This window comes from Papio anubis, chromosome 10, assembly GCF_008728515.1.
Source record: "Papio anubis isolate 15944 chromosome 10, Panubis1.0, whole genome shotgun sequence".
Classification (NCBI taxonomy): domain Eukaryota; kingdom Metazoa; phylum Chordata; class Mammalia; order Primates; family Cercopithecidae; genus Papio; species Papio anubis.
The window spans coordinates 57,252,357-57,262,127 of record NC_044985.1 but is presented as its reverse complement, the minus strand read 5'-3'; the positions used below and the strand labels follow the sequence as shown (position 1 = coordinate 57,262,127).

Here is a 9,771-nt window from a genome sequence, read left to right as displayed (position 1 = left end):
TAGTTTGGACCACTGGTCAAAGAAAACCTTGAAAGACAAGCTGAAAATGTTGTAGGTTGTTTCATTATTTGGAAAGTGACGGGGAGCCTACCTTTTTCAAAGCATTTTAGTATTTAAAATTTCTTCTGATTTTAAATCTACTTATTTATGAGAAAAGAAACAGATTTTATTATGATTATTCCCATTCTACAGATAAGAAAACTGAGAAATAGATTATTAAAGTTGTTCACAGTCAGCACAGTAATGAAGAAAACCCACTCCACATTTCTTAAATTTGAATTCAACACCCTTCTTGTGCTCTGTGGTGTCCATAAATACACTTTTAAAATAAACATGTCTCAAGAGCTCCAAAAGATTCCCCGGGGAAGGGCCGGGGGACGGAGGGAGAACCACGAGGCACACTCCGACTGATTTTCTTGGGAGCAATTCTGGAGGAGAATTTCTGATGAATAAAATTCTCCACCTCATTACACAAGTAACTAATCTAATCAACCAGTCCCGTAAGTGGGCTAATTTCTGGCGTATGAGCTGCTGCCTCAGCCCACCCACTCTCCCCGATGCCCTTTCGTTCTTCCTAAGTATCAAATGACTGTTAGTAGTTCTTTCATCCCACTAACACTCTGTGCCAGGCACTTGGGGAAGTGCTGAGAAATGGCCTTTTGGGGACAGTGATCCATCTTCTTGTCCAAAACCAGAATATTTATCTTTCTCACCAATAAAAATGAGTCTATCATGCCACCCGCCAGACTGCCTGGAACCTAAGAATCCCTTGGAGAGTACAGACCAAATAAATAGCTGTTGTTGAAACTTCTGTTTCCACTGCCTGCTCATACCCACTCATTTTCCAAGTTCCATATAAGCTGACTCCCAATCACAAAGGACATCATTCCTCCTGATTTTCCTAACTTCCAATCCTAATTTTCACTGTATACTGCTGTTGCATTCATTTTCTCAAAGTTCAGTCTGGTGGATCACATTCTTGCCAAAAAACAAGACAAAAGCAGTAGCTTGCAGATCAACAATTCCATTCCTAGGTATTTACCCCCAAAGGAAAGCATATGTCCACAAAGAGACATGCATGAGAAAGTTTACAGCTGCTTGGTTCACAAGTGTTCATAAACTGGAAACAATTCAAATGTCCATCAACAGAAACAGAGGTAAAATGTGGCGCACTCATACTGTTTAGCAACAAAAAAGAATGAACCATTGACACACACAACATGAATGAATCTCCAAATAATATTCTGAGAAACAGAAGCCAGACACAAAAGAGTATATACTGTGCGCTTCCATTTATGTAAAGTTTGAGAAAAAACAAAACTAATTTGTGATGACAAAAATCAGGATAATCATTGCCTGTGGAGCATGAATTGGCTAGAGGGGCCCACAAGAGAACTTTCTAGGGTAAAGAAAATGTTCTTTATTTTGGAGAATCAGTAAGATGAGTGTATATGTTGTCAAAACTCATTGAATTGTACCCTTAAAATCTGTGCATTTAACTGTACGCAAATTTTACCTCAATTAAAATCATTAATAGTTCTCTACTCCCTATTTAATTATGTACAAATAATCTTCCCAATCCATGTAGTGAGAAAGTAGATTAGTGATTGCCAGGGCCTGGGGGAGGGGAGAATAGGGAATGATTGCCAGTAGGGCTAGATTTGTTTTAGGGATCATAAAAATGTTCTGAATTAGTGTTGATAGTTGCACAGTCTGTGAATACACTAAAATTACTGAATTGTACACTTAAAAAAGATGAGTTTTATAAATCAATTATATCTCGATAAAAAAAAAGACTCTACCCAGTATTCCAGGCAGTCATGAGATAGCCCTGAACTAGCTCAAATCTGCTAATCTGTGGTTCCATACCTGTTCTCTCATCATTCTTTCTTCACGTAATCCCAATGTACCCTGCATCTCCGCTTGTGAAATTCTACCCATCATTGAAGGCCTGTCTCAAAATCCACAACTTTCCTAGTTTTCTCTGCAGAGTGAGGCCCCTTTCTCCGAACTTCTGGTACTTGGTAGAGATCTCTCTTCTGAAAGAGCACATCATTTTCTGCCTGGGACTGTGTTTATTTCTGCATTTGTCTGATTCTTCTTCTTAGATTATAAGATTAGTGAGGACAAGAACTGGGCCCTACCTATGCTTGTATCCTTGACAGCACACAGATATTCCTCAATAAACACTTGATGAATTGAATTAACTGAGATTAATGGCTCTAACTCTATAAATTTCAGGCCAGGAAGAAAGCTTGAGTCCACTGGCAAGTTTTGTGAGGCACAGATGTTTGGGCTGTGCAGTGATCAACTACTCTAGGGGCTGTTCTCAAACTTGAAGATGTCCCCAGATCACCTGAGCAATCTATTACCTATCACACTCCAGACTCTCAATGGGGATTCAGATTCTCAACTGTAGTGAAGCCCAGAAGATTCACAAGGTGATTCTGATGCAGGAGGTCTGCAAACCACATTTCTGAAAATCCTGACTTCGAATCAAACATTTACAAATGAATGAAAAGAAGGATTTTACTTGATTTATTTTCTCTAGATGTTTTATTGGCTGAATTTTAATCTCTTTATGAGCACAATCATGCTCCTAGGAATTGACAAGGGCTATATTTTTGCTGGAAGTCTTCCAAGTGGCCCAAAAGAGTGGTTGCATTATTCATGAAATTGGGTAGGAATGCTATGGTAATTTCTCAACCATGCTAACATCACAATAGCTAGTGCCACCTGTAACCAAATCATACTGTGACTTCAAACTTTGAATCAAATGGTGATTTCTAATTTCCCTTGTTTCATAGCACCACACTGCTTTCAACTTAGCTCTGGGCCATTTATTGTTCTGTTGGAAAACTCACTGAGCACTGTGTGGTATGTGTGTTGACTGGTTTTTCACACTGAGTTCTAAACACAGGTTCTGAAAGTAGAAAATTTTCATAGCACATAGGCAGAAAGGATAATTCCACTCAAATACCCACATTGAAATGGGTCTTTCCCAAAACCAACATAATCTAAAGACCTAACAAACATTGTGATTCGCTTGGATTTTAAACCTAATGACCAAAAAGACAAAAAGACCCTCTCTCACAATAATCTTACTTGCAGCAGGAAAATGAAGCATGAATTCAGCAACCTCTTGGCCTAGACAGGAGGCCTAGCACACCTGCCAGGCTGCAGAGCTCTGAAAGGCTGCAAAGGAATGCAAAGAACCAAAGAACAGAGAGCCAAAGAACAGAGAAGCGCACTCTGTCCTCAGATGCCCTGCGTGTGTTTCCTTTTCATGGCATCTCCCTTTTGATCCATGCACCGATAACCTCCATTAGCACCTGCAGCACTCCCCAGAGTGGGCCCAAACTTCCTAAGCCCCGTGGTATCCTTGACCTCCTCTCAGGTTTCCTAGGCCATAGACTGCTTCTGAAACTCAGTCCTTGCAACTGCTACCCCAGTTCACCTTAGGGATGCTCATCAGACATAGTGTTCCCAGCCCATCCTCTTCACTCTGACAAAGTAAGTCTAGGGCTGTTGAGGGATAAGGGATGGAAGCAGGAAGCTGAGCAAATGGACAATGTTCCTGCGATGAATCATTTGGTTCCCGGGTAAACCTCTGGTTTTCCTTGGATCTCCATGGCCATAGGTCTCAGATCCTACTGTTTCTTTCTGCCAGTAACTCCAGGCAGGGACTCTATGTCTATGTCTTGCCAGGGCAAGACAGCACTGTCTGCTTTTGTTCTGAAGTTGTTGTCACATTCTCCCCACTGGTGTCACTGAAACAGTAGTACTAAAAGGGTGTGGGAGCAAACTTCACCTAACAGTACATCTTCCCACCTCTTCTTTTCACAAAAGTACACATTGCACAGGAATGTGCCAGAAAAGTGTGCCTTCACTGGCCATGCATTGATTTGACCTGCAATTGTGAATGGTTCCTGTCCTAGCCATTCAGAGCAAACCATTTTCCCCTAGAGGTCTAGGGTTGTGGACACCAGGCTATCTAGACATCTCATTGGATCACAGTTAAAGATGTGGAGAAAGATAAAAAAAAAAAAGGACAAGAGGATTAAGAAGCAGTTCCTTACCACCCCTCCCATGCTTACCATTCCTAAACAGCCCTAGACTTACATTGCCAGAGTGAAGAGATGTGTTGGGAACGCTATATCTGATGAGCATCACTAAGGTGAACTGGGGTAGCAGTTGCAAGGACTGAGTTTCAGAAGCAGCCTATGGCCTAGGAAACTCTGAGATGAGGTCAAGGATACCTCAAGGCTCAGGAAGTTTAGGCCCACACTGGGGTGACCTTGGAGATACTGAGTATCTAGAGCCACTGCTATTCTGGAAGACACCTATCTAGACCTGGTGCATAGGAGCCAACTGCTTTATCCTCTGAGTTCACCCCAGCGACTTTCATCCTTTGGCAGCCATAGCTCCTGCTGGAGACCACAGTGCTTTTCAATAGGCTTAAGAACCATTTCTCCAACCATGTACTACTAGGTGTGGATCCTTGAACAGTTGTTAACCTTTCTGAGTTTCAGTTTTTTCATCTGGAAAATTGAAATAATAATATATCGCTGATGGAATAATGCAAGTCAAAAGCTTAGTGCCAGCACCGTGCCTGGTTCTGAGAAAGCACTCTATAAGTAGTTACTATTATTCTTGTTGTTATTCATATTACACAATATTAATATTATTAAAACAGTCGGACCAATTTCAGATGCATCTCCACTTGTCACGTGCCCCTTTGGCACTGATGCCATAAGTGGATGGAGAAGCTTTGGCAAGGGAGTTTGGAATTTAGGAACTTGTGGATCCTCTAGTGTTGTGGCATCAGAATCTTCAGGCCATGGAAGAAAAGCTTTCCTATCCAGGCTACCTTAGAATGGAAAAGAAGGGAGAGGTGATGAGCAAATTTGTTTACTCTTTCTCTGCTGTAGAGAAAATGAGTTTTACTGAACCAGGATGAAGTTGTTTTCAAAACTCTGACGGATTTCCCAAGAATGAAGGTTTATGAGTGAAAGCAATTGTATTTCTTGTAGGCATTCTTTTTTCCCACTTGCAGACCTGGAACTTTCAGAGACAAGCTTTTCTGAGCCCTTGTCAACCAGCACTGGGATGTGTGTCTCCCTCCTCATGCCCACCCCTCTGGCCATGCCCCTTCCAGCAGGCTGAGGACATGTTCACAGGACTCAGCTCCAAGAAATAAGGAAGTAACTTAAGCAGCCTCTGACTCAGATTCGGTCATTCTAAGTTAAATTCTTGTTAGATAGTGACTGTTTGTAAACAAGAAAAATAGCTAATGACATTATTCCTTATTGAAATATTGCAATGAGAATGCAAGGAATGTATGAACAAGGTATTTGTAGACCTTCACTTGGGTCACAGTAGTTATAAAAGCCAGAGATGATGATACTGTGATGAAAACCCTCAGTGATACCTGAACATCTCCTAGGATAGAGCTCAGACTTCTCAGCTGAGCACGCAGAGTGCCCCTTCAAGCACCTCCTCCCTTCTCTCCCATCTTAGGGAGGCTTCCAGATAGTGACTAAGAACATCAGGGATGGTCGGCCTGGTAGGATTCATCAGCCTCAAGTTTCCAAGCAAAACTCAGGCATGTTGAAGACTTAGCCCCAGGGAAGGGGTGGGCACTGGTGGACTCTGCTGTAAGATCCCATAACTCTAATTGTAAGGTATAACAGGCTGATCCATCATGAGGTCAATTGAAGATCTGGAACCTTATGGCTTGGGAATTAACAATTATCCCTGCTCAGGCTTGATGCCACGTGCAAGTTGGACAGTCCTGGCCCACTCTGCTCTCTAGTACTTGCGGCCCTTTCCTTTCAAGATGCCTGAGGAAGTGTACCATGGAAAGGAAAAGGTGGAGAAGTTTGCTTTTCAGGCATAAGTTGCCCAATTCATGTATCTCAACATCAATACCTTCTATGCCAACCAGAAAATTTTTCTTCAGGAATCAATCTCTAATGGATTTAATGCATTAAACAAAATTTGCTGAGAGCCTGACAGACTTTCTTGAGTTGAACAGCAGTAAAGAGATGAAAATTGACATCATCTTCAACTCTCAGGAATGCACTCTGACTTTGGTGGACACAGGCATTGCCTTGACCAAGGATGATGTCATAAATAATTTGGGAACCATTGCCAAGTCTCCAAGATTGAGCAGTTTGGTTTTTAATCTGCCTACCTGGTGGCAGAGAAGGTAACTGTGATCACACATCACAATGCTGATGAACAGTATGCCTGAGAGTCTTCCTCCACTGTATGTGCTGACCCCAGTGAGCCCACCGTCAGGGGTACCAAAATGATCCTCCATCTTAAGGAAGATCAGATAGAGTACTTAGAAGAGAGACAAATCAAAGAAGTAGTGAAGAAGTACTCATAGTTCATAAGCTATCCCATCACTCTTTATCTGAGGGAAGGAATGAGAAGGAAACCAGTGATGACAAGGCAAAAGAAGAGAAAGGTGAGAAAGAAGAGAAAAATAAAGATGCTGAGGAAAGGCTCAAGATTGAAAATGTGGGCTCAAATAACAGCAGTAAGAGTAAGAAAAAGAAGAGCAGAAAATTAAAGAGAAATACATTGATCAGGAAGAGGTAAACAAGGCCAAGTTCATTTGGACCAGAAACCCTCATGATGTCACCCAGGAGGAATGTGGAGAATTTTACAAGAGTCTCATCAATAACTGGGAAGACCACTTGGCAGTCAAGCATTTCTCTGTAGACGGTTAGTTGAAATTCAGAACATTGCTACTCATCCCTCAATGGACTCCCTTTGACCTCTTTGAGAAGAAGAAAAAGAACAACATCAAACTGTTCATCGTGTGTTCATCATGGACAGCTGTGATGAGTTGACACAAGAGTTTCTTAACTTTATTCATGGTTTGGTTGACTCTCAGTATCTGCCCCCTCAACATCTCTTGAAAAATGCTTAAGCAGAGCAAAATCTTAAAAGTCAATCGAAAAAACATTGTTAATAAGTGCCTTGGGCTATTCTCTGAGCTGGCAGAAGACAAGGAGAACTACAAGAAATTCCATGAGGCAGTCTGTAAAATCTAGTCTACTGATTTAAATGTTAATCACACCTACAAAATGTCTTCATGCCAACATGTAGACTGGTGTTTGGCCAATCTAATGTATGGATACCATGACGTAGCTAGGTTGACACACAAAGTTTGCCATCACACCAAGTAATCCAGCACTGCCATTCAAAAGGGTAGTTTTGCAAGTTAATAAAAAAACTCTAGCAGGGTGGAAGCCAATTAGTCGGGAAACAAGCTGAGTCATCTTAGGGCTTCACTGAGAGCCGAAGGGCAAATGGAAATGTTTAAAATGGAGGAAATTAAACCAGGGTACTCAAGATGTTTATAAAGAAATGGCAGAGTGTATGATGGAAATGAAGAGTACTACTGCTGAAAGGAGGATGGAACTGGCAAGGAATGCAGAAGGTATCAAAACAAACAAAAACATCCTTCAAACCCAGACCTTAATATTCTGAGCACCAATGCCTTTGCCCAGCTCCTTGGGCCTCTTGCCTCTTGGGGTCCAAGTGTTACAGAAGCTGCTTCAGCAGCAGCAGAGCAAGGCCTGGACCCAGCACTGGTGGAGGCGGAGGCCCAAGTCAATTTCCACCACAGGAAGGAATGCTCCAGAGGACAATAAAAATGAGGTCATCATGTGTCTACGAGTCTCTCCAGAAAAATATCAGATGTGAACTGTAAAACAATCAAGATCCAGCTGTATAGGAAAAGTTAAAGCCAGACTAGAGCAGGGGCCAAAAGCCTACAGAGAATCTGTGAAAGCCAGTTGCATGTAAGGGAGCCAGCCCTAATGGCATGCAGGTAGAACTCGAGCTGTGGAATTTTTCTTTTAAACTATGAAGGACAGAAGTTCCTTTCAGTTGAAAAGTGAGCACATGTTATACCCATCTTTAAAAAAAAAATGGGCACTGGCATTGTGGAAAGCATTTGGGAGATTTCTCAAAGAACTTAAAACAGAGCTACCATTCTACCCAGCAATCCCGTTAGTTGGTATATACCCAAAGGAATATAAATCATTCTACCATAAAGACACAGCATATGTATGTTTATTACAGCCCTATTCACAATAACAAAGACGTGGAATCAACCTGAATGCCTATCAATGGTAGACAGGATAAAGAAAATGTGGTACGTATACAACATTGAAAACTACACAGCCATAAAAAAGAACAAAGTCATGTCCTTTGCAGCAACATGGATGGAACTGGAGGCCATTATCCTAAGCAAACTAACACAGGAACAGAAAACCAAATACCACATGTTCTCACTAATAAGTGGTAGCTAAACATTGAGTACACATGTACACAAAGAAGAGGATAACAGACACTGGGGCTACTTGAGGGTGGAAGGGTGGGAGGAGGGTGAAGATTGAAAAATTACCTATCAGATACTATGCTTATTACCTGGATGATAAAATAATCTATACACCAATCCCCTGTGACACACAACTTACCTATAAAACAAGCCTGCACATACACCCCGAACCTAAAATAAATGTTTAAAAGAAGGGGAGAATGGGAGATAGGGATGAATTAGTGTAGTAATTATGGACCAGACAGCATTGAAAACCAGGAAAATTTGATTGAAACATTCATTAGTCACTGTATCAAAGAGCATAAAACACTAGTAGGTAAACTGTCTTAGTCTGTTTGGACTGCTGTAACAAAATACCATAAACCAGATGGCTTATAAACAGTAGAAACTTATTTCTCACAGTCTGGAGACTGGGAAGTCCAAAATCAAGGCTCCAGCAGATCTGGTGTTTGGTGAGGGCCTGCTTCCTGGTTTGCAGATGGCCGTCTTTTCGTGCCATCCTCATATGGGCAGAAAGCAGAGAAAGAGTGGAAGCAAGCTCTCTCATGTCTTCTTATAAGGGCACTAATTCCATTCATGGAGGCTCCAACGTCATAATCTAATTACTTCCCAAAGGCCCCACCTGCTACTACCATCACCTTGGGGGTTAGCATTCTAACATATCAATTTTGAGATGACACAAACACTCAGGTCATAGCAAAACCATAGGGCTTTCTGAAAGTCCTAGGGAAAAGAAAGTTGAAGCGCAACTTCCTTTCCAAATGTGGGCACACACACCATAGCCAAACCACCTGTTAGCCTAGAACTGTATTTATGTCATCCTCCAGCCTGAGCCTCCAGGGGACTAGGACTGCAGGACCCATGCTCTTAGTATGAAATGTACTATCAATGTTTTTCTTTCTGCCCACATAGTTACAAACAACTGAATTCAATCCAAGATGCATTTCTTGAGTGTTTACTATGTACTGCCTTACTGGGAGGTGACTTAAAGAATATAAAAATGCATAGGACATGGTTTCTGCCCCTCAAGACCACTACATGAAGGAGACCCACATACATATTAATACATGAAAAAGGTTATTTTAATTGAAACAGGGAGAATTCAGACTTAAGCAATAACTCTTGACCATCAGAATAAGAACATTGGAATTTGCTCTGAAAGGTGAGCTGAAAAGTTTCCTCCTTTAGACATACAGTGAGACTAAACAGCCAGCAGCCATCTTTGGTTGGTTAGACACCCACCTGACCCAGAACAGAGCTTGGGGCAGGTAACATTGCCAGGCCCCTCCCACTGTATAATTCTAAGACACTCTCATTTCTAGGTTGCTAAAAATAGAAGCATGGCGTCTGGTACATAACAATATACAATATTGCAGCTGTGTCTTTATGATGAATAATAATACTTTGGA

General features: G+C 41.6%; 1 pseudogene; it reads left to right on the top strand.

Annotated features, from left to right (window-relative positions):
• The first annotated feature begins 224 nt into the window (after window positions 1-224).
• LOC110740897 lies at window positions 225-8,061 on the top strand (annotated as a pseudogene).
• Window positions 8,062-9,771: the final 1,710 nt, after the last annotated feature.